This window comes from Pipistrellus kuhlii, unplaced genomic scaffold, assembly GCF_014108245.1.
Source record: "Pipistrellus kuhlii isolate mPipKuh1 unplaced genomic scaffold, mPipKuh1.p scaffold_m20_p_3, whole genome shotgun sequence".
Lineage (NCBI taxonomy): Eukaryota > Metazoa > Chordata > Mammalia > Chiroptera > Vespertilionidae > Pipistrellus > Pipistrellus kuhlii.
Window position 1 is genome coordinate 5,162,963 of NW_023425529.1, and position 21,855 is coordinate 5,184,817.

Below are 21,855 nucleotides of genomic sequence, written 5' to 3' on the forward strand. Positions count from 1 at the left end.
ATTCAATAAATATTTGTTCCGCCTCTGTTGCTGGTGTGGGGGCTAAGCTACAGTGGTTTGGATCTTTTTATTAACTAACATTATTTACCCCCCAGTGCAAAAGCTCATTTCATTCCCAGCTTGTGGAAGGGAATGTGCCTCCTACCCCATTGCTGGCTTCCTGGTTACCTTTGTCCCATAACATACACTGACGGCACCTATTCATTTAAGCCCAAAGAGGTCCAAGTCTGCCATCAGTCACCCTGGGCTCTTGGGGAAGCAAGGCACCGGCAAATGAGAACTCGAGTCAGGATGGAGCAGACTGCTATTTCGGTTTCGGATGCCCCCTGTGAGGCTGGTAGGATGGAGAGAATTACCAAGTGGAATTAATGTACTACCCAACAAGTCGGCACTCGGGAGCTCTGCCCTCCGCTGATGATTCATGAGGTGCGCAGTGTGGGATTTTAACTGGTACACATTAGCTTTTCCATTTAAAAAAAAAAAAAATGGAAAAGCTAATGTGGCTGCCTACGGCCTCTCTCGAAGTCTGATGGTCCCTGTGATGGATAGACTTCAGACCCACCCAACACAGGTGGCTGTGAGAGCCCAGTCGCTGTTTCCTGGCTCTTCCCACAGAACACGTTGGCTGGCTGCCCAGATGCGAAACTCTCAGACCTTCTGGTAACTTAGAAAGCATCTTCCAGCTGTTCTGGACCACAGAATCACACGGCTTAGTTGTCTTTCGAATGAGAGTGAAAACAATGCACTTCAAATGAATTTAAGCAGCAAAACAAAAAGGGGGTGGGATTTCCTAGGAGGATCCTCAGGTGACTGACACTGGGCTCCATAAGGATCTAGAACAAGAAACTAGGAAGTCAGCAGCAAGCAAGGTGGCCACAAGTCAACCTCCTTGCCCTCGAGGTCTCTCGTGCCTGCTGCCGCTGCCTTACCTAGGTCACTCTTGTCCTCTGTGCACAGGTGGGGACACAGCTGCTCTCCAGTTCCCACCTCTCCCTGTCCTGCTTTCAGCCACACCAGAGGCCAGATGGCTGTCATCTTCCTTCCAAGTTGCAAATTCTGCCCCTTACTCATTTAACGACGCTTATGAAGTCCCGCCTCCTACGTGCCAGACTCTGTTCTAAGTGCTCTACAAACAGACTTACTCCTGGAGCTGGGCCCTGGAGACCCCAAACCATGGTAGATAGGGTCTTTTGTGAGAGTCCAATAAACACCATCCCCTCCCACACCAGTGTACCGAGTAACCTGAAAGACAAGATCAAGCCAGAACACTGTGTTCATTATTGACAAAGACCAGGCTGGTTTATACGAATTCTCTAAAACTGAACCCTAGAATGTAACAGACTCGCCCTCAGACACAAGCAAACCTTCCAGGCTCGGCCAGGAGCCCTACCCAGAGACAAGATCCATGCTGGGAGCAGCTGAGAACCCATTTACCCTCAGGGTTCCCTCCCCAGGAGAAGCCAGGAAGAGCTGAGGGGACTGTAATCTTATTCTTCACACTTATCAGGCAGATAAATCACTTCACCTCCCAGGCAGAAGAGAGGCTGAGGAGTCAGAGAGAGGTCAGGAGTAAAAGAACAAACTTTCCACAGGGAAATAAACAGAAAACATTGGGTGGGGGAATGGGGACTGAGTGGGATGGGGAAGTGGTGGTGGTGGGGAAATAGGGGACATCAGTAGTAATAGCAACAATAAAAAAATAAACTGTCCCTCCCAAAGCAATTATATTTCATATTATTTTTTATTTATTTTAAATCTTTTATCAAAGAGTCTGGTTTTCTTTTCTTTCTTTTTTTTTTTTTTCTTTTTTTTTTTATGTGTAGGCTCAATTGGTTAGAAGTTTGTCCTGTGCACCAAAGGGTTGAGGGTTCAATCACCAGTTGGGACATGAACATGAGGCAACATTTGATGTTTCTCTCTCTCTCTCTCTCTCTCTCTCTCTCTCTCTCTCTCTCTCTCTCTTTCTCTCTATCTATCTCTCACTCTCTTGTCAATAAAAAATGTCCTCAGATGTTTTAAAAACATATGTGGACATGTTTTTCTGCTGCTATTTTGAAAAGTCTGATTTTTTTCCCTAGCGATTGCCTTTATAGATATCAATATATGATACTTAATTATCTATTCACTAGCCAGCGTCTATCAACTTCCTAATACAAACTATAATAAAAGTATATTTTCTTCTCCTTCCACATCCTCTTCTTCTTCATTATGAGGATTTATAAGAACTTTAATTTCATAATCTGTGGCCCAATATTTGGATTCCTGCAGCTGGAGCTCCGAAGCTGCTTGCAGAACATAACTTTGCTCTTTGCAGCTCCGGAACTGCCCACAGAGCCAGCAGCCCCCCTGTGCTGATTGTACTGTTGGCTAAATTGTACTCATTGCCTCGTGGTGAAATAATACCCCCTGTACTAAGATTGTGCAATCAAAGACAGCCTTTTTTGCTGCGCAGGCCTGGGCTGAAGCTAGGACTGGATAACTGCTTTCCATCTCTTACCCATTGTTCTCACCTCACAACCCCATTTGCTAGATCACCAAATCAGCCACCCACTGGAAGTCCAGTAGCCCCAACCAGCCAGAAAACAAACGATGCCCGTTTATGGTCTTGTTGCCCTTAGCAACTCATCTCTTCGGTCATCAGCTCCTTGCAACATTTGCCTTTATAAACCCTGCCCTACACCCTCCGTTTTGGACCAAATTTTCCATTTATAGCAAGAATTATATTTCTGGGTTGCAAATCATTATCTTAATAAAATTAAAAACTCTCTAAATTTCTTTTAAAAAAAGATACTTCTTGTGTTTAAAATTTTCTCCCAATTTTAGTTTATTATTATATTTTAAAATATATTTTTGTTACAGGATGTGTCAGCTTTAAATAATATCTTTTGACTTCCAGCTATAAAAGATTAGGAAGGCAGCTCATAACACATCACCTTCCACCATTTTCCTCTCTTGTCCCAACTGTTCTTAGTAATTAAGTCATGTCTACACTGAGAAAGTTCACAAGGTTCTGTGCTCAATCCTCATGCCGGGTGTACTTTAGTTGTAGCTCCACAGTTGGATGGATTCCACACTTACAGGGAAGCCTGTGTCTGTGATTCCTCGGGTCAACCTGAAGTCCACCCTTGAGTCTTCATGTTGGGTTCTCAGGAAATGCATTCTGGGACATTACAGGCCCAAGAAGATCAGCCTTTTGCATTTACACACAAATAGCAATTCATCTATGTAAAATATTTTATCACATTTTTTTTATGGATTCTTTACATATCGCTCCACGCATTCTTCCTTTGAAAATTGCCAGGCAGAAGACTAAGACCATGCAAGTGACTTGGTACTTTCCTGGTTGCCTAAAGTCTTGATTTTTTACCTCTGAATACAGGCATGACCCCTAATTATTATGTCTCAGGGGTCATGCCTGTCCCTTTTTTCTAAATAATTTTTATATGTTCTTATTAATTTTAGAAAGAGAGGATGGGAGAGGGAGGGAGAGAGAACGTTGATGAGAGAGAACATCTATCAGCTGTCTCCTGCATGCCTCCCCCAGTCCCTAGGGACACAGCCACAAACCTAGGCATGTGCCCTATCCATGAATCAAATTGTTGACCTCTTGGTTTATAAGTCAATGCTCAACCACTGAACTACATTGGCCTAGCAATGCCTGTCCCTTTTAAAGTGTGTGTGCATTTATATAATTTCTGGAAACATTTTATGAACTATGTTTTGATTATTTTCCTATTCTGCTTAAAAAGACATATTCTATCATTTTGTTAAAAAGAAACTTTAAAAGCTAGACCATCCATTAAGTGTGTGTTGTATCGCCTTTATCCTTCTGGTGTGAACATTTTACATTTCTCCATTTTAACCCTCTGTCCATGCCATTATAATTATCTCACTTTTATTAATCTCTCTTCTACCACATCCCTTATTATGTTTTCAGCCAAGTGTCAGAAATAAACCCTTCATTCTTGTAAGGGCTTATTTTTATCTTTCTCTCCTTTTTCCTAAGCTCTACCAGCTCACATTTAGACACCTTTTGTCATTTTTATACATGTCCCCTGACCTATTATATGTCCACTGTAGACTAATTTTACTGAGGTGATTATTTCATTGATTTTTTAAAAACATAGCGACAAAATGTGTTTTTTAAAATCTGCTTTACAGTAGTAGACTTCATAGAAAAAATGATGAAGTTCTAGAGCTTGGCTTGATCTTTAAATGTACCCAACCTTCAACCAGCCTTCACTCACACACAAAAAAGACCCTGTCAACCTCACCACTGTCCATGTTTCTAAATGTCCATGTAAGAAATGTCCAAACCTGTAGAGAATTTTTGTTGTTGTTGTTAATCCTCATCAGAGGATATTTTTCCATTGATTTTTAGAGAGTGGAAGGGAGGGGGAGAGGCAGAGAGAGAGACACATACATGGATGTAAGAGACACACATCGATTGGTTGCGTTCCGCACCTGCCCTGGCCAGGGCCAGGGGTCCAGCCTGCATCCGAGGTATATGTCCTTGACCGGAATCAAACCCAGAACCTCAAGTCCATGGGTCGATGCTCTCTCCACTGAGCCAGTCGACTAGGGCAGTGTCGGCAAACTGTGGCTCGAGAGCCACATGAGGCTCACAAGCCACGGTTTGCCACTCTGTTGACTAATGAGTTTGCTGATCACTGGGCTAGAGCCTCTAGAGAATTTTTTCTATAAGAGTTTGTTTGAGCCAAAATGATGACATATGTCGGGGAGCAAGATCACAAATGCTCCAGAGAACGACAGTTTTGCAGTTTCTTTTATGCATTTGCGATTAAGGAGGGAACTGAAGGAACATTATGTGAAGGTGGGAGGAAGCAAGGCAGGGATTGGACTACAAGAAAGTTAGGCTCCTGCTTTAAAGGAGGGGTTTGAAAGGACGCATTTCAAAAATGCATTAACCTAGATGCACAGAAACAATGGGCAGGGCTTGTTTAAGGCAAAGATAAACCCTTTACTAGAGAAGTTCCAGGCCTGGGGCATGGCTACTCTCCTCGACCTGCCCAGTTAGGAATTTATGATCGCATCACCCTGGAGGTTACTTTCTACAGAACCTCTTTTTCATCCACATCACCAAAATCCGCTTTGGGAATGCGGGAGACGAGCCTCTTTGTGCCTATATTCCTGCTAATCAGCCACCAGAATTCAAAGACTCTCTGGATTCTACTGATTTGCATTTTCGCTCCCACATATCAAAGTATAGTCTTTCATCTAACCACTCACCTACCTTGCTTCAGTTCTGGAAAACTTCCTTCTCTGCTCCCTGGAAATTATAGTCTATTATCAGCAAAATCCCTTACAGTCTGACATCTCTGAAGTATCCCTTCATCTTCCTCCTCTAAATGAAGCCTGGCCCTAATCAAGGACAATTCTTTCCTACAGAGCTTTGCAGAGCCTGCTGATCTCTGCCCCCCACCCCACCCCACCCCTCAACCCCAACTGCACCCCCTCTTCCCCTGTCCTCTGCATCTTAGGACCTGGAGCGGCTGTCTACAGAAACCTGATCGATCTCCCTCACTCCTCAAGGAGTTTAGCCCCTGGGTCACTGCAACTCCCTCCAATGCTATTCTGAATTATTTCAATGCCTTTATGTAGGGCCCTTCCAATACTATGTTCTTTCTCTAAGTTTCTTTGTCTCTTGTATTGTAGTGATCTCATTCTCTACCTAATAGTCTCTCATTCTTATAATCACATATAGATCTTATCATTACTGCTGATTGCATTCCCTTCTGGGCTGATTCAGGCATCCAAAGTCCCACCTCCTTTGAACCTTCCAGCCCAGCCTTTCCATTTTCCCAACACCAATCATTATTTAATCTAATGAGGAGCTTCGACATACTGCGGGACCACCCTTTTACTGCCTCCACCTCAAATCCTGCTCTCCCCGTTTACCTAGCAGCTCAGATGTCAGGGTCCTTCACATACATCTTGCTTTGTTCCTCCCTTTAAGGTACTGACCTGGAGGAAGGGGGTGGAACAGAACCTTGGTTAAATACTTCTTTAAACAAGTGAATGTGCTCAGAAGACATGCAGACACCCACACGTAGCACACATTTTGTCTGGGCTTAATTTACACCATGGCCACCGAATTCACAGGAGCTCTTTTAGGCACATTCGACAATCATAATAATTTCCTTCCAGCCAAGCTCTGCCTCTGTCCTAGGCAATCATTTTGCGTTTTCTCCTCAAATCTCCAACACCTCCCTCCCCACTTTATTCTCAGCTGGCAACAATGCCTTTTGTTACTTTGGAAAAAAAAAAAAATAGAAGCAGTGAGAAGAGAACTCCAGCATGCTCCCTCCGCCTCATGCATGAACCCGCCAGATTCACTCCCAGATACTGTGTTCCCATCTGTTGCCAGGGATGAATTACACATGCTCCTATTAGAAGTCTAATGGATCCCATGCAGTCTCACCTCTATGCAAATATTGCTTCCACATGTGCCTCCTCTTTCTCCTATTTCACCAGTCTCTCTCACTTGCCGATGCTCCTTGCATTAGTCAGAGTGCTCCAGAAAAACAGATTTATATCTCAAGGGATTATGACCCATTGGCTCACGCAGATACGGGAGACTGAGAAGACCCACAGTCTGCCATCTGCAACTGGAGACCCTGCCAGCAGGGAAAGCAGGTGTTATTATTCTAATCCAACCCCAAAGGCCTGAGGGCCAGGAGAACCAGCAGTGTGAGTTCTAGTCCAAGTCTGAAGGCCTGAGAACTGGGTCACTGATGATAGAGGTCCCAGTCCAGGGGCAGGAAAAGACCAGGGTCTCCGCTCACACAGTAAGGCTGAGAAAGCAAGTCCTCCCTGCCTCCACCTTTTTGTTTTATTCAGGCCCTCAACTGATGAGATCATCTGCATTACTCTGTCTATGAATTCAAAGGCTAACCTCATCCAGAAACACAAGCACAGACATACCCCGAAATAACATTTAATCAGAGAACCAGGCACCCCGTGACCCAGTCAAATTGGCACATAGAATTAACCACCATAGTCCTCAACCCCACCTCCCTACAGCTCCCACGCTCCTCTTTCTAGCAAAATTCATATTGTACTTGCTCGCCTCCCATTAGTTCTTGACCTTATCCACTGGGGTTTTAACCCCACCCTTCCACACCCAGCAAATGTCATTTTAGCTTCTGCTTGCACAGGCAAAACTGCCTCCCCTGCAGACTACTTCCTGAAATGATGATTTATCTGCATGAAATCCTCAGTTAGTCCCGTCTGCTCTGCTTTTCCTTCAGGCAAACTGGGTCCAGGGAAGCTCCTGCCATCAATCCACATCCCTGTTCCCCTTGCTCTCCCCGCCCCTCCCCCCAAAAAAATAGCTCACTGGGTTTGCCCTTTGAATGTATCATGTACTTCTCCCTGGATCTGCAGCTGTGAGCATCCTTTCTCGGCACCTTCCCTCACCTTGTTTGAGCTTCACTGCATTTGGCAGCTCTTCCCTCTCTATCGTGGGTCAGGGTCCTGGATGTCCCCTGGTTTCATCAGAGATTTAGCTTTCATTTCTTTTCACATAACCTTTGTTGCTTTGAGGGCAATTTCCAAGAGGAGGAAGAAAAAGCACTCTCTCTCTCCACCACTTTAAAACTGGGAATCCCAAGATATGTGACTTACCATTTGCTTTGAAGAAGAGAAACCTGACCCTAGTATTCAGGATGGATTGGGAAAAGGAAAACAACAGGTAGAGAGACCATCTGGAAATGGCAGCTGATCCAAAGGGAGGTATCCAGTTGCCTGAGAAGATCAGAGGAGGACTGACTTTCAGTGCCTTTAGACTTGCAGCCACCCCTGGGTCAGCTGGACAGTCAGGGCTCAGCTATAGATAACAAACATGCTGCTGTAGTTGGTTTTTTTCTTTAAATATATTTTGATTGATTTCAGAGAGGAAGGGAGAGGGGGAAAGAGATAGAAACATCCATGATGTGAGAAAATCATCGATCGGCTGCCTCCTCCACACCCCCTTGAACCTGCAACCTGAGCATGTGCCCAGACTGGGAACTGAACGACGACCTCCTGGTTCATAGGGCAATGTTCAACTACTGAGCCGCGCCAGCCAGGCTGTAGTTTCTATTTGAGGAAGGGAACCACATGCTTATACAATCATTAGAAGGCCTGCAGAAGTGAGTCTTAGGGAGGGAATGTTGTAGGTGTGGCTCCCCCACAACTGACTGACTCATCAAGGGAAGCTCTGCACCAACATGGCTGTGAGGGAATCTAAGCCAGTGTCCCAGCTGCTTCCAGGACCACGTCACATAGCCACAGGCCAGACTCAGGAGCTCAGGACCGCTGCTATTGGGCCAGAACAATTCACCTGGACAGTGACATGGGGGTCAGGAAGGCTGACTTTCCAGGAGCCAGAGAGGTCCTGACACTGGCAGTACCGACGCTCTCTGTGTGCCGCCTCTTCCCACTCAATATTACTTTGGAATCCAAGTTTCCCTTGAGTCTGGCTGGCAAAATCTTACATCAAACACTGTATGTTCAACTGAGAAGGTTGTTTTTAGATCCCCAAACTGTCCAACATAGAAAAACACAGAAGGGAAAAACTGGAGCAGATTCTGAGCAAACCTCCCCATTTGGCCCAACTTTCTCTCCTTTTCCTGTGCTCACTATTGACACTTCAGCTGCTGTTAGCAGCAATTCCCTCAAGCTCCTTTCTAATTTCCATTAAATTTATTGGGGTTGCATTTGGTTAATAAGAGTATATTAACCAATGTCAAATTGGTTAATATAATCTTATTATCTTTGTTCCTCTATATCACATAGGATCACATTTGCTTTTTATGGCAGCCCTAGGTCTTATCAAGCCCCGATTTAGGGACAAGAACTCTAAAAGATGAGATACTTTATCCAAGGTCTCCCAATCAATAAATGATGGACTGGGGACTTAGCCTCAAGATTCAACTCTAAATCCCTTTGTCTTTTCTCTGCCTATTAAATCCATAGACTACTTTGACTAGGTCTTCTTTTAAACTGAGAAAGATACCAGCCCCTTCTGGCCAGGTAAAATGATTTTTTAAAAATATATTTTAATTGATTTCAGAGAGGAAGGAAGAAGAAGAGAGAGATGGTAACATCAATGATGAGAGAGAATCACTGATCAGCCACCTCCTGCATGCCCCTCACTGGGGATTGAGACTAAAACCCAGGCATGTGCCCTTGACTGGAATTGAACCTGGGATCCTTCAGTCTGCAGGCCAGTGCTCTATCCACTGAGCCAAATAGGCAAAGGCTAAATTGATTTCTTCATCACTGTTTCTTTCTGAGCCTGTTGACCTGTACCCTCACTGCTGTATGCCCAGATGGTTAATGCTGTTGCCAGTCCAGCCAAGAGCTACACTCAACCTGACTCTGTCTCAAGGAGCCACCACCTTGCCACTTGCTGGGTTTGGCCAGTATGGAGCATCAATCAAGTTTTCTCCCACTGGTAAAAGTTATCGATGGTCACTTGCTTTTGGGTGTCTGGAAGGGAACTGCTGTTCTCTCCAAGCTTATAGGCTTTGTTCAGTCTGTAAATGATATGGGCTCCTGGCCCCAACTTTCCTTGGTAAGCATAATGTCCCTCCCTCAAACCTGGCCAACTTAAACTTCTCTCTATTTTTGGACGTACCTCTGCTTCATGCCTTTTCCTATTCTATCCTCTCAGCTTGGATTTTCCTTCTTTTCCCAACCCAGTGTGCAAGACTTACTCCCAATCACTTGCTTTCCCACAATGTTTCCCTTGAGTTTTCAACCACTTAGAAGTAAGTTCTTCTACTTTTGAGCTATTTTGGCACTTTCTATCTATATCTCTCCTATCACATCCCCGACTTTCTACTTGGTATTAAATAAACACGATGTAGGTTGAATTAACAGCAGAAAACCTTTATTCCCCTGTGCGTAATATTATAGATCAGCACTCTTGGCATGGACAGGAGTACTTGGCTTTGAATTTTGATCTGTGCCTTGCTTTGGCTAATGGAATTGTTAGATAATATGATACAAGGAAAAGCTTGAAATGTATTGAAATAGCTGAGCCTGTCTACCTTTTGCCAGAAGGAGAATATCCTGAGGAATTTTGGTCCAAAAAGGATGAAAAGCACATGGAGCAGAACTGCACCCAAACTGCAGCACGAAACCAGACCCAGCCTAACCTGGATCAACCAAATCCCAGACAATCTACTACACACATGAATGAAAAATGCATGCTTGTTCTCCTAATGCTTTTATACAGCACTTACAGATGAAAACATCCACAGTGCAATTTCATGTCCTCTCCTAGATCATGCATGACTAGAAGGCGAGCTTCCCACCTTACTCTTTGTACAGCTTTGTAACAAAAACATCTAGACACTGTAGGATGCTTACAATGCATCCTATGAAAAAGCTGAGGCCAGCAAGATTTGATAAGTTCTCTAAAGTCACAGAATGAAGGAGTGATGGAGATGGGGTTCAAATCCAGGCTGTCTGGCTGCAGAAGCTTGTTGTAGTACATCCATTCACACAACAGAAGTTCAAGAAAGTAATTGCAGATGGGAAGGAGTAAGTGCGAGATAGGTAAAAGAAGAGGGGAAATAAGGAAGAGGTCTATAATTTTTGTTGTATTTAAAAATGTATTTCTACTAGAAGCTTGGTACATAAAATTCATGCACTGGGCAGGGAGTGGGGAGATCACTCAGCTCGGCCTGTGCCCTCTTACAGTCTGGGAGCCCTTGGGGATGTCCAACTGACATACTTAGTGCTGCTGTGGAGGTGGGAGAGGTTTCTGCCACTGCTGCTGCGCTTGCCAGCTGTGAGCCTGGCTTCTGGCTGAGCAGCACTCCCAGTGGAAGCGCACTGACCACCAGGGGGCAGCTTCTGCATTAAGCATCTGCCCCTAGAGGTCAATGCATGTCATAGGGACTGGTTGAGCTGCCTTAGCGTATCCTTAGCATATTACTCTTTGATTGGTTGAATAGACAACCAGACACTTAGCATATTAGGCTTTTATTATATAGGATATTTGTTATAGGGACTTTAAAGTATAATTATGAAGAAAGTGAGAGAAAGAGAAAGAGCGAGCGAGAGCAAGAGAGAGAGAGAGAGAGAGAGAGAGAGAGAGAGAGAGAGAGAGAGAGAGAGATATCTCCCACACTCTTGGTCTTATTTCCTGCTGGGTTGGCTTCATCCTTAAATAAGTCCTTCTCACATGAAGATTCTTGCACCTCTAGGCTGAAATTATTTTTATGTGTAATAATCCCTGCAGGGGGAAAAACGAACTATGATTTCTAAATTATTCCTGCTAAAGTTCTGAAATTCATGGTGACTGGGTCTATTAAAGTCAGGTGTTCAAGCCTTAACCAATCACTCCAGCCACAGACACTTTAAGGGTTAGCCAGGCCTGGCTTGTGTGCTCATTTCTGGACAGAGCATAGGACAGAGAGCTGATACAGGAAGAAGAGAGAATGGACATATGTTGGCAAACGCAAGCAGCATTAGAATCCCCTCCCCCCCCCCACCACCCCCCCCCCCCCATCCTGCTTCCCACTCTTCTCCATTATGAAAAGACCCCAAAGGTATCATTGGACATCACTTCTCTGACCTTCTGACCTTCTCCATTCTGTCCATATTTTCATTCTGTTTCCAGCTCCTTGTGAGGACTTAAAGGTTCTAAGAATCCTGTGTAGATTTCTGAAAGATCGCCAGTCCCAAACCTGAGCTCCAGCTACTGAGTACAACTCCTTGCATCAAGCATAGAAATGTGTAACCCATAAGCACAGTTACCTTTAAAGCAGATCTGGAGACTCAGCCAAGAGGGTGACCTACTTCTCTTTTCTTTAGCACCTCGGACCCCTCCTGGGTTAGGGAGTGTTGGCTCTAGCACTGGCCTTGTCCCTCAGTAGCTGGATCCTCTAAAGAAGAAACGGTGGGGGGCAGATTTGCTGAGAGCCAGCATGGCTTTGAACACTGCAGGGGAAAGTTAGAGTTAGCCTCTCCCACTGGCTGTAGCATTTCAACAGCAAGCGGGCTGCCTGCTTGCTTATTCAGAGGCTTGCGCCCCGTGAAGGGGGCATATGCTTTGGAGGCAATGAATATATCAGATAGGTCAGTTAGTAAGTAGCCAATGACCCAGGTTCTCAGGAGTCTTGGTATGCTAATCTGTAAAACAGGAGCAAGAATATGTACCTTCCTGGGGTGATATAAGCATAAAATGAGACAATGCATGTCTTGACCTCTAAGAGGGGGTGCTCATCCCTCTTTGGTCCCCACCTCACTGGCCCCTCTATTCCAGCTCTTTCAGGGTAAGTCAGGATATAGGAGAAATATCTTCATCTCCTTACTTGGAGGGGTGCTAAGCTAGTGAATTAGATCCCAAGACACAAATTGAACTGGTATTCTAAAGGTAGTTCTGTCAAATGGGTGAACGGGCCAGGGTAGATGACCAGGTCCCTTCTCCTCTTTCTCCATCTCTTCAGGGTGGCTCAGAATGTGAGGGACCCAGACCCTTCTCTCTCCTTCCCTCTCCTCTCCCCTCCCGCCCTTCTCCCCCCCCCCCCCCCTCTTCACTCCCCATTTTCTCTTCCCCTTCCCTCCCCCTCCCATGGCTCCAGATTAAGGAAGATAGGCAGGCAGTTCCAGGCTTTGCTGCCCCTGCTCTCTTTTCTCTCTGTCTCTCCACTTCCCTGTCTTTTGGGGCTGGAGGGGAGCTTCACCTCCTTGCAGTGTGGCATGTTCTGAAACTCTGGTCTAAGCTTAAAGGGATATAGAATTTTGCTGGAGCAGGTATGGTTGCTAAACTCTCTTTATATGAGGGGGGGGGGGGAGAAACAGTTTTGCCCATTCATTTATATATTATCTATAGATGCTTTTGTACTACCTTGACAGAGATGTGTATTTGTGACAAAGACCACATCTTTTCATTGACTGGAGAAGTTGCTGTCATCTACATGACCCAGCCCACCTTACTAGATTTTAAATTTTGAGTTTGGGGGCCAAAACCCCATATAATGTTACTTTCTCAGACTGTTATGATTCCCTCCTCACTGGCATGGTCAATGACATCATTGAATCATGTCATTTGAGATCCCCTCAAGTTCTAGCCCAGAGAAGATGGGTCAACAGAGATTCTCTTCTACAATGTATTTTAATTTATTGCATTTACAGGAACATTTGGTGAATAATTTTTCCAATGCACTTCTGCATCCCTAAGTCTAGTAGCTATCCCGTAAATATTTTCCAGGTGAATAATTAAATAAATGAATCATCACAAATTTATCTTTCTTCCCTTCATCCTTTTATCTTCTCTATGCCTTCTTTTTTAACAGACATTGACTACTTAATTTGTGTTGACTGCTTTCCTAGGTCTCATTCATAGCACATATCACACAGCAAGGAAGGGGTAATACAGAGCACAGATCAAGAGGCAGTATGGTGCAGTTGCTATGATTAGCAGGCTTTGAAACAAGACCACCTAGGTTTAAATTCCACACTAATTGTGCGGCCTTGCACTGGTGAATAAACATCTCTAAGGAGGAGTCTTCTCATCTATAAAGTAGGAAATAATAGCAATTGTTTCATAGAGCTTCTGTGAGAATTATATTGGTAAATATATTCAAAGCACTTCAGACAGTATCTGCACATAACATCATTAGTGTTATGGGCTGACTCGTCTCCTCCCAAAAGATATGCTGAAGCCCTAATCCCTGGTGTCTGTGAATGTGGCTTTATTTGGAAATAGAGTCTTTGCTGATGTGATCAAGTTACAAAGCCATTAGGGTGAGCCCTAATCTAATACAACTGATGTTCTTATAAGAAAGAGAAATTGGGACCTAGACACAAACATGCCCAGGGGGAAGATGATGTAGAGACACAGGGAGAACACCATATGAAAGAAGAGGAGAGACTGGAGTTAAGCCAATGAATGCCAATGACTGGCAGTAAAGACCAGAGGCCAGGGCCTCCTTTAGAGCCTGAGAGATAAACAGTATTGCCCTCTGGACACCCTGATTTTGAACTTCCACTCTCCAGGACTGTGAGACAAAACATTTCTGTTGTTTTCAGCCATCCCACCTACGGTACCTTGTTATGGCAACCCACAGAAATGAGTATAGTCAGCTAACACTATTATTACGTGCTTTAACTCTTATTGAATATTACAATGAATGCATGCACTTTGGACCCCGCTGTGTTTCTGTGGCCTTTGGGAGCCTGGAGCAGTGAAAAGAATTCAGAGAGCAACCTGCTTTGCAGGATCTTCAGCGATTTTACTGAAATCATTCTCTTTATGACACTGTGGAAACAAGCCCTTTGATACCTCCAGCCTGTTCACTAGGTGCATTTTAAATGAGGCTCATAGAAGCCACACAAGAAGCCTGTTCCTTCTTGATGCCTCCTAGTTCTCACAGTTTCACCCCAATTCTCATTACCATGATAAGCCGTAGTCCATGACAAGCATATCACATAGAATGGTGGGACAAGCCAGCCCGGCAGTGCCGCCTCTGTCCCCATCTCAGAAGGCTTGTTATCAGGGGTCACATCTTAACTAGCTTACTTTCTGTTTGTATTCTCTCTCCCCTGTGCTCTCCACGGGTTCCATTTGGAATCAGACTTGAGACGAAATCTTAATACAAAGTGTAGGACTCAAAACTTCCTCCATGTCCTAGAGTACTTTCCATCAAACTTGCTCCTGGTGGTCATATCAACTGGAAGGTCATATCAGTGAAAGTAAGTATCACTGTGGACTGATGCATACTTGTAATAAACATAATTGGTTGCCTACCCAGCATCCATTTGGGCATTTTCCTCTCTTCCTTCTCCATGAGCCTCAGGGAACCCACCCCCCTGAGATCAGGGTTAGTTCAAGAATGAGCACTACTCAATTCAGGACCATACAGTGTGATGGGAATTCTGCAGGTAAGATAAGAAAATTTCTTCACTCAACCAAAGAGAGGGAAAGGGGAGAAGGGGAGAGGAGAAAGGAGAGGACAGAGAGGAGGGAGGGATGTCATCTCTTTTTTTCTCTAGATATTACTAATCAAGTCTCTATCCTGGACCAAAATAGTGAACTGCTAAGTCTACCAATTCAGAAGCCTGACATGTTTTTTAATATCTTCTATTATATGAGCTTATAGGTCTTTATTATTTAAGCCAATGGCAGATACTAGAAAAATAAAAGCATTTCAATAAATAAAGTATCATTTTTGTTTTAATTACAATACTGAAAATAAATTTTATCTTGCTTTTTCTCTTATCCAGAGAACTTTCCTACGTCAGTAGATAATCTTTATAAATTTAATCTTGTAGGGATCTGATTATACTTTGAAAATGCATTATAATTTACTTAACCATTCAAATATTGGGGGATAATTTTATTATTTCCATTTCTCACTATTAAAAAAGACATTGAGGTCAACATCTATAAACAATCCTATTTAGTTCCTTAAGATAAATTAGAGAAGTACAATTTCTGGCTTAAAGAAACAGAACTTTTGAAGGTTTTTTTTATATTGCCAAAGTGCTTTCTAAAAAGACTAACTCAATTTATCCTCCCATTAGTGTGACAGAAACTTTCTCTTAGCAAAATAAGTTACAGGCAATTTATTAAGATAAAAGGCTAGCGTTCTCATCTTAATTGAAATGGTTGGAGTGCTAGTGATGCTATATTTCCCTTTGTTTACTGGCCACCTACTTTTCTCCAACCAAATGCCCATTCATGTTCTTCCTAATTTTTCTAAACAGGTTTTTATGTTTCCCTGCAGACTCGTAAGAGTTCTAGGACGAATATGTTCAATAAACTCTCAATTCATAATTTACTTTAATCTTCAAAATGATTTTGTTAGGTGGGTTTGATTCAACCCAGGAAGAAGCGCGGGCTTGGAGAGAAGTTAAGTACCTTACAGTCAATGTGGTCATCAAGGTGCGGTTCAAGTCTGAGCACAGGTGAGGGCGCACACACACCCACTTGCCATTTGCCATCTGAAGTGGCACAGCTGTCACTCGGGCTCTGTGCTCTCTCCTGCAGGTGAGCCTTTGCAGCTGCGTAATTGCCTGGTCCTCCGTGCAACAAAAGATACTTCATGTTAGAAAAGGAGAAGGATGCACTTGGCGGCTAGGTATGTTTCCTACTCTCTTGATGATACATACAACCTCAACTCCCTGAGAATGGCCTGCCTCCCGCCCTCAGAGCGCCCTCAGTGTGGCAACTGTAGCGCGAAGTACAGATGTTCCTAACGCTTGAAATCGCCTGGTAACTGGCTGCACCACCTGCTTCCTGCTTGTTAGCAATTGCAGGGATAATTGCACCGCACGCCTGAACGGACAGATGATACAGTGGTAAAGGGACACTTGGAGCTCCCATTTTGGTAGGAATTATAAAATAAATCCATAGGAGGGTACTGATAGGAACCAGGGAGCAGTGGTTTTGAAGCTGCATATGAAGACCACGGGGAAGATTTATTTTAAAAACCCTGCATGTCAGGCCACACTCAATACTAACTCACTCAGGATCTTCAGGGCTGGGACCTATAGATAGGTATATTTTAACTCCCCTGTGACTCCGGTGTGCAGCCCAGTCTGAGAACTATGCTACAGAATCATACCTCTGATTCCCTGCCTTGGGAAGGAAACCCTGGGCACAGGGACCCAGGAAGGCTCCAGGAAGGAGAGACGAAAGGAAAATCCAGAAGGGCATGGAGATCTGGTGGCACCAGCAAGCCCACGCTGGGAAGTATCTTCACCACATGCCTCAACTCAAAGATTCCTCTGATTTAGAAGTAAGTGTCCCCACTGGTTTAGGTGACAGGTATTGCCATTTTTCCAGTCTGCCTTTGGGTAAACTCCCCTGCTGGAAAAGTCAGCTCATTGTCTGAAGAGGAGGGTAGGAGCTGGGCTTGGGAACCAAGTGATAGCTGGGAGAAGAAGCCTGTGCTTCTTACATAGAATCGCTTTTGGGCCCGTGAACTAGTTACAAGCGTGGAAGCAGGCAAGACCCAGGAGCCCTCCTCATGGAGTGGGGTGATGCTATGAGAGACCCTTAAACTCGCAGATCTTGCTACATCCTTCTAGGGGGAGGTTTCCTAGAAGCTGAGTGAAACCAGAAGAGGGTACTGTCCTACCCGCATTCAACAAACCAAAATAAAAAAGGGCAAACAGCCAGGCCGGTGTTGCTCAGTGGTTGACCCATGAACCAAGAGCTCCCTGGTTTGATTTCCAGTCAGGGGGCATGCAGGAGGCAGCCAATCATTGATCCTCCCTCATTGATGTTTCCATCTCTTTATCCTTCTCCTTTCCTCTCTCTAAATATATATATTTAACAAAAAACTTTTTTTTTTTTAAAGGAGCAAACACATTGATGTTGGCTCCACCGGCCTCTCAGCAATGAACTCCCACTCATCCTTCCCATGGGTCCTTTTTCTACCTCCACAATGAAAATTCCTCCTGAGGCTAATTAAACGGTGGTGATTTATGCACAGATGTGCTCCAACATTTCTGTTGTCTCAGGAAAATCTCTCTCCCCCATGATCAAAATTCTTTATCTTTCCTATGGTTCTGTGTATCCCACCCTCTCTTTCTTATCGTTAGCAATGACACTCAGAAAATTCTCTGGTACGAAGCAGAAACTACAGCTCCCAACTTACATATGGAGAGGTCGAGAGAACACCTGTGGCTCAAAGCTGCTCCATGGGAAAACTGAGACACACTGTGACACCGATGTGGTCAGAGACAGACAGTAGCTTGAGGCTCAAACAAAAGAGACACACAGATTCCAGAGGACAGAGCAACACGGAGACCCAGGCAAGGAAGATTCCGAGTCAGGAGCAGAAGCGCCTTCATTCCACCCATCTGGGATGAAAGAACTGGGAGGCAGGTCTTTGTGAGCGACAAAACCTACTGATGGGCCGCAAAACCTACTGATGGGCGGCCCTGGGTCATTTCCACCATGGAGGTGTCCCACTGTGCACACAGCTGGGCCCAGATCAGGGATGACAAATGAGTTTCATTTTGCGTGCCAACCCTGATCCATCGGCAGTCACTTAAGCACTATCGTGACAGGGATGTGGGTTGCACCTGGGCTCCCAGGCAGACCACGGTGATGGATTAGCAATGGCTGCCATGGATGGGGGCGAGAGTTCCAGCACACATGCGCAGAATCCCCCCTCTCCCAAGCAGACTGTTTCTACATCCAAACTTCAGCGCTAACATGCTATAATTCAATGCAACGGTGGCAAAAACGCACAATCTTTCCACTCGGAGTCATTTTTCTCTAAAAATTGTGACAATTACCTGCCGTCGTTGGGTGTGAGAGGAAAAATATGACAGCAGAAATATTTAAAGAAGGCACATTAGTGGGTTTTTCTACTCTTCTCCCAGAGCTTCTAGAAATATGAACATCTTAAGAGTGCTAGGGACTGCTCTTTGCGTGCCTTGGAGGGCTGGAAGCAGGGAGACAGCTGGAAAAATTTAGGACGGGTCTAAATTATTGAAGGGCCTTTGCTGTGCTTGTGCTTTCCGGGAGAACGCAGGCACCGAGCTTCAAGCCGAATGCACACTGCTCACTCCCAGAGAAATACGGCAGCTTAGGCTGGGAGGCTGAAATAACCTCAGCATGTGCTCAGAAACAGCGAAAGCTGGAGCTCGGTGGTTCAGCATTGTGCAGTACAGGGCGTCTGTCCTCCGGGAACTGAAATCTGTGAAGGGATAGGATTGTCGGCAAGTGCAGACCCGTGGCGTTCAGTGAGGGGGACCTTGGGAACCGAATCACCCAGCCTGGGGGGAGTAGAAGGTGGCCCTTGAGGTCTAGCCCTAGGCCTGACTGCAGAGGCAGCTCCATAATGAGATGTTATGGGGAGGGAGGAGGGTGTTTAGAAACTGATTTTAGATGCTCAATCTTTTAAAAATCTGCTCATTTCTTTCGGACTCTCCCCCTGCTGCCCTGGATGTGGTCCTGGCCGTCTTTCACCTTGACTCCTACTGAGATGGTTTTCTTTCCCATTTTTAAATCATTTTTATTTTTCAATTACAGTTGACATTTATTATTATACTAGAGGCCCGGTGCATGAAATTTGTGCAAGGGGCTATGCCCTTGTAGCTTCGGTGGCTTGCCTTGGCCCTCGCAGCCCTGGCTTCGTCCAGAAGGACATCTGATCTAATTAGCATATTATGCTTTTATTATTATAGAGTAGTTTCAGGTGTACAAACCAGTGATTAGACTGTATCTACTAAGGGATTATCCTGATAAATCTCATGCCCATATGGCATCATATATAGTTACTAGAATATTACTGACTGTATATATTCCTTATGCTGTACTTTTACATTCCCACAACTAGTCTGTAACAACCAATTTGTACTCCTATTAATGCCTTTGATCTCCTCTCTTTTGAAAAAATATATATTTTTTAATTGATTTCAGAGAGGAAGGGAGAAGGAAAGAGATAGAAACATCAATGACCTTTATTCCCCTGCTCATGCTGCTTCACCATGCCCTATCCATAGCTTTCTGCCTGGCTAACTCTTTAGTCCTCCATTTTACTCCCTTTTGCATATCCTGACATTTACCACATTTTGCTATAATAAACCTGTATTTGTTCCTCCATTCTCCCAGATAGGAGCTTCTTCGGGGTAAGAATCACATCCTACTTATCTCTAAATTTTCCCATCTGAATATGTATTAGAGAGCCCACAAATCTTTGTTGAAAACAATCAATGAATGAATATAATAGAAGTATCTATCTTATACAAGATTAGTCCTGCTCTTCAGCAAATTTATTTTAAAGGACTGAATCAAGTCAACTTGAAATTTAAAATGGGTTACACTAATAGCCTATCTATACCTTTGCTAACTAATCTTCTCCTCAGTGAAAACTTACTCAGTTCCTGTCTCTTCTAGATCATATGGAGTCATTGTTCTTGCTCAGGACTCTTTTGACACCTAATTCAAACCATGACCTCCTGGTTCATAGGTCAGTTCTCAACCACTGAAATCTTCATTTCAGCATAAAGTAAATTCTAATTTTATACATCAATGTAAACATTAGACACACTGGCTATAACTTGAGCTCCTAAAGGCAGGAATTGTGGTTGATCTGTCTTTGGAATAAAAAACAAAAATCATGGTACAGATAGTAAACATTTAATATTTTTTAAGAATAAACAAGTGAATTGTTTATTACTATAATACCATATATTAAGTAAGTAATTATTTAACTTTCACAACAATTCTATGAGGTAGGTGCTATTGTCATACCTATTTTGCAGATGAATAAATGGAATCTTCTAAATGTTAGGTAACTTCTCCAAGGTCATATTACTCCCAAGTAGCTGAGCCAAAACTCAAAGCTAGGCCTGTCTGTCACACTAGATAGTGTCTCAGGGGATAAATAGACAGATGGATGGATGGATGGATTGATGGGTGAGTGGATGTGTGGATGGATGATGAGTAGATGGATGGAGAAGTGGATAGGTGGATAGATAGGTGAGTGGATATGTGGATGAATGATGGATGGATGATGAGTAGATGAATAGATGGATGGACAAAGTGATGGGCAGGGACAAATGAATGGATGATAAATGGATGAATAGATGGATGGATAATGAATGAATGGATAATGGATGGATGAAAGAATAGACAGGCATCCATTGGGTTCCAAAATCATAGGAAAATATATATTTTTCACCACCACCCTCTAATACAAGCATGTCAAACTCAAAGACTAACACAAGCCAAATAAATAAGGTATGTGGTCCGTGGGCCACGAGTTTGACATGCTTGCTCTAATGTCTTAAGAATACTGATAATTCTGTGACTCATTGTTGATAATTATATCAATAAGAAGGAGAGGAGAAAACCTGGGAGAAGTTTAAACTGATTTATCAATACATAATAGTTCCTTAGCATCTGCAGCCTCTCTGCAAATTTATTTTAAGTTATGAGATATAAATATCTGTCCAGATTTCTTTATTCTTTTTACTCTTTGAATATTGCTTAAGTTGTGTTTATTAGAGATGAGAGAAAGACTTTTCCCTTTTTACAAAGAAAATATTGACACATAATTTTGGTAAAATAAAAAGATATGATTATGCTATAAAAAGATAAATGAATTTATCTAGTTTCAAATGCTGCTGGGGGAAAATCAGTTCTCCATTATTTTTAAAATAAATTTTTACTTATTTCAGAGAGAGGAAGGGAGAAGGGGAGAGAGATAGAAACATCAATGATGAGACAGAAGGATTGATCGACTGCCTCCTGCACGACCTACACTGGGGATCGAGCCTGCAAACCGGGCATGTGCCTTGACCTGGAATCAAACCATGATGTTCTGGTTCATAGGTCAATGCTCAACCACTGAGCCACACCAGCTGCACTGTTCCTGTTCCAGAAGGAATTCCCATTTAGCCTAATTAGTTTCTCTCTCTTCTTCACTGGGTCTCCATCACTCATTAGTTTCCAGCTGGGTGATACATTATAAGGAGTTTTTCTAATTACCTTTATTTGTAGGCATCCTTACCTGCAGGTGGCCAGTGAATGCTTACAACTGACTGATCTCCACTGGCCACTGACCTAATACCAATAATATGCTTACCCTCTCTCTCAGCCTTTAGGAAATTAAGAACAAACATCCACATTACACAGTGTAAAGAGTACCACCAAACACAGGCCTCTTATAGGATTAACGAACTCCAGGTGCAGAAGTAGGATTCTCAGATCCTAGAGTGTATTTACATACAATTTCTCCATTGGTCCAGCCTGGCCCAGCAGCAGAGCTCTGGATTCCACTGGAGGAAACATCTAGCCGGTTACTACCACCGCCACGCTCCTGAACACGTCAGCAGCTCCCAGAAATTTTCAATAACTGGAGTGACTGT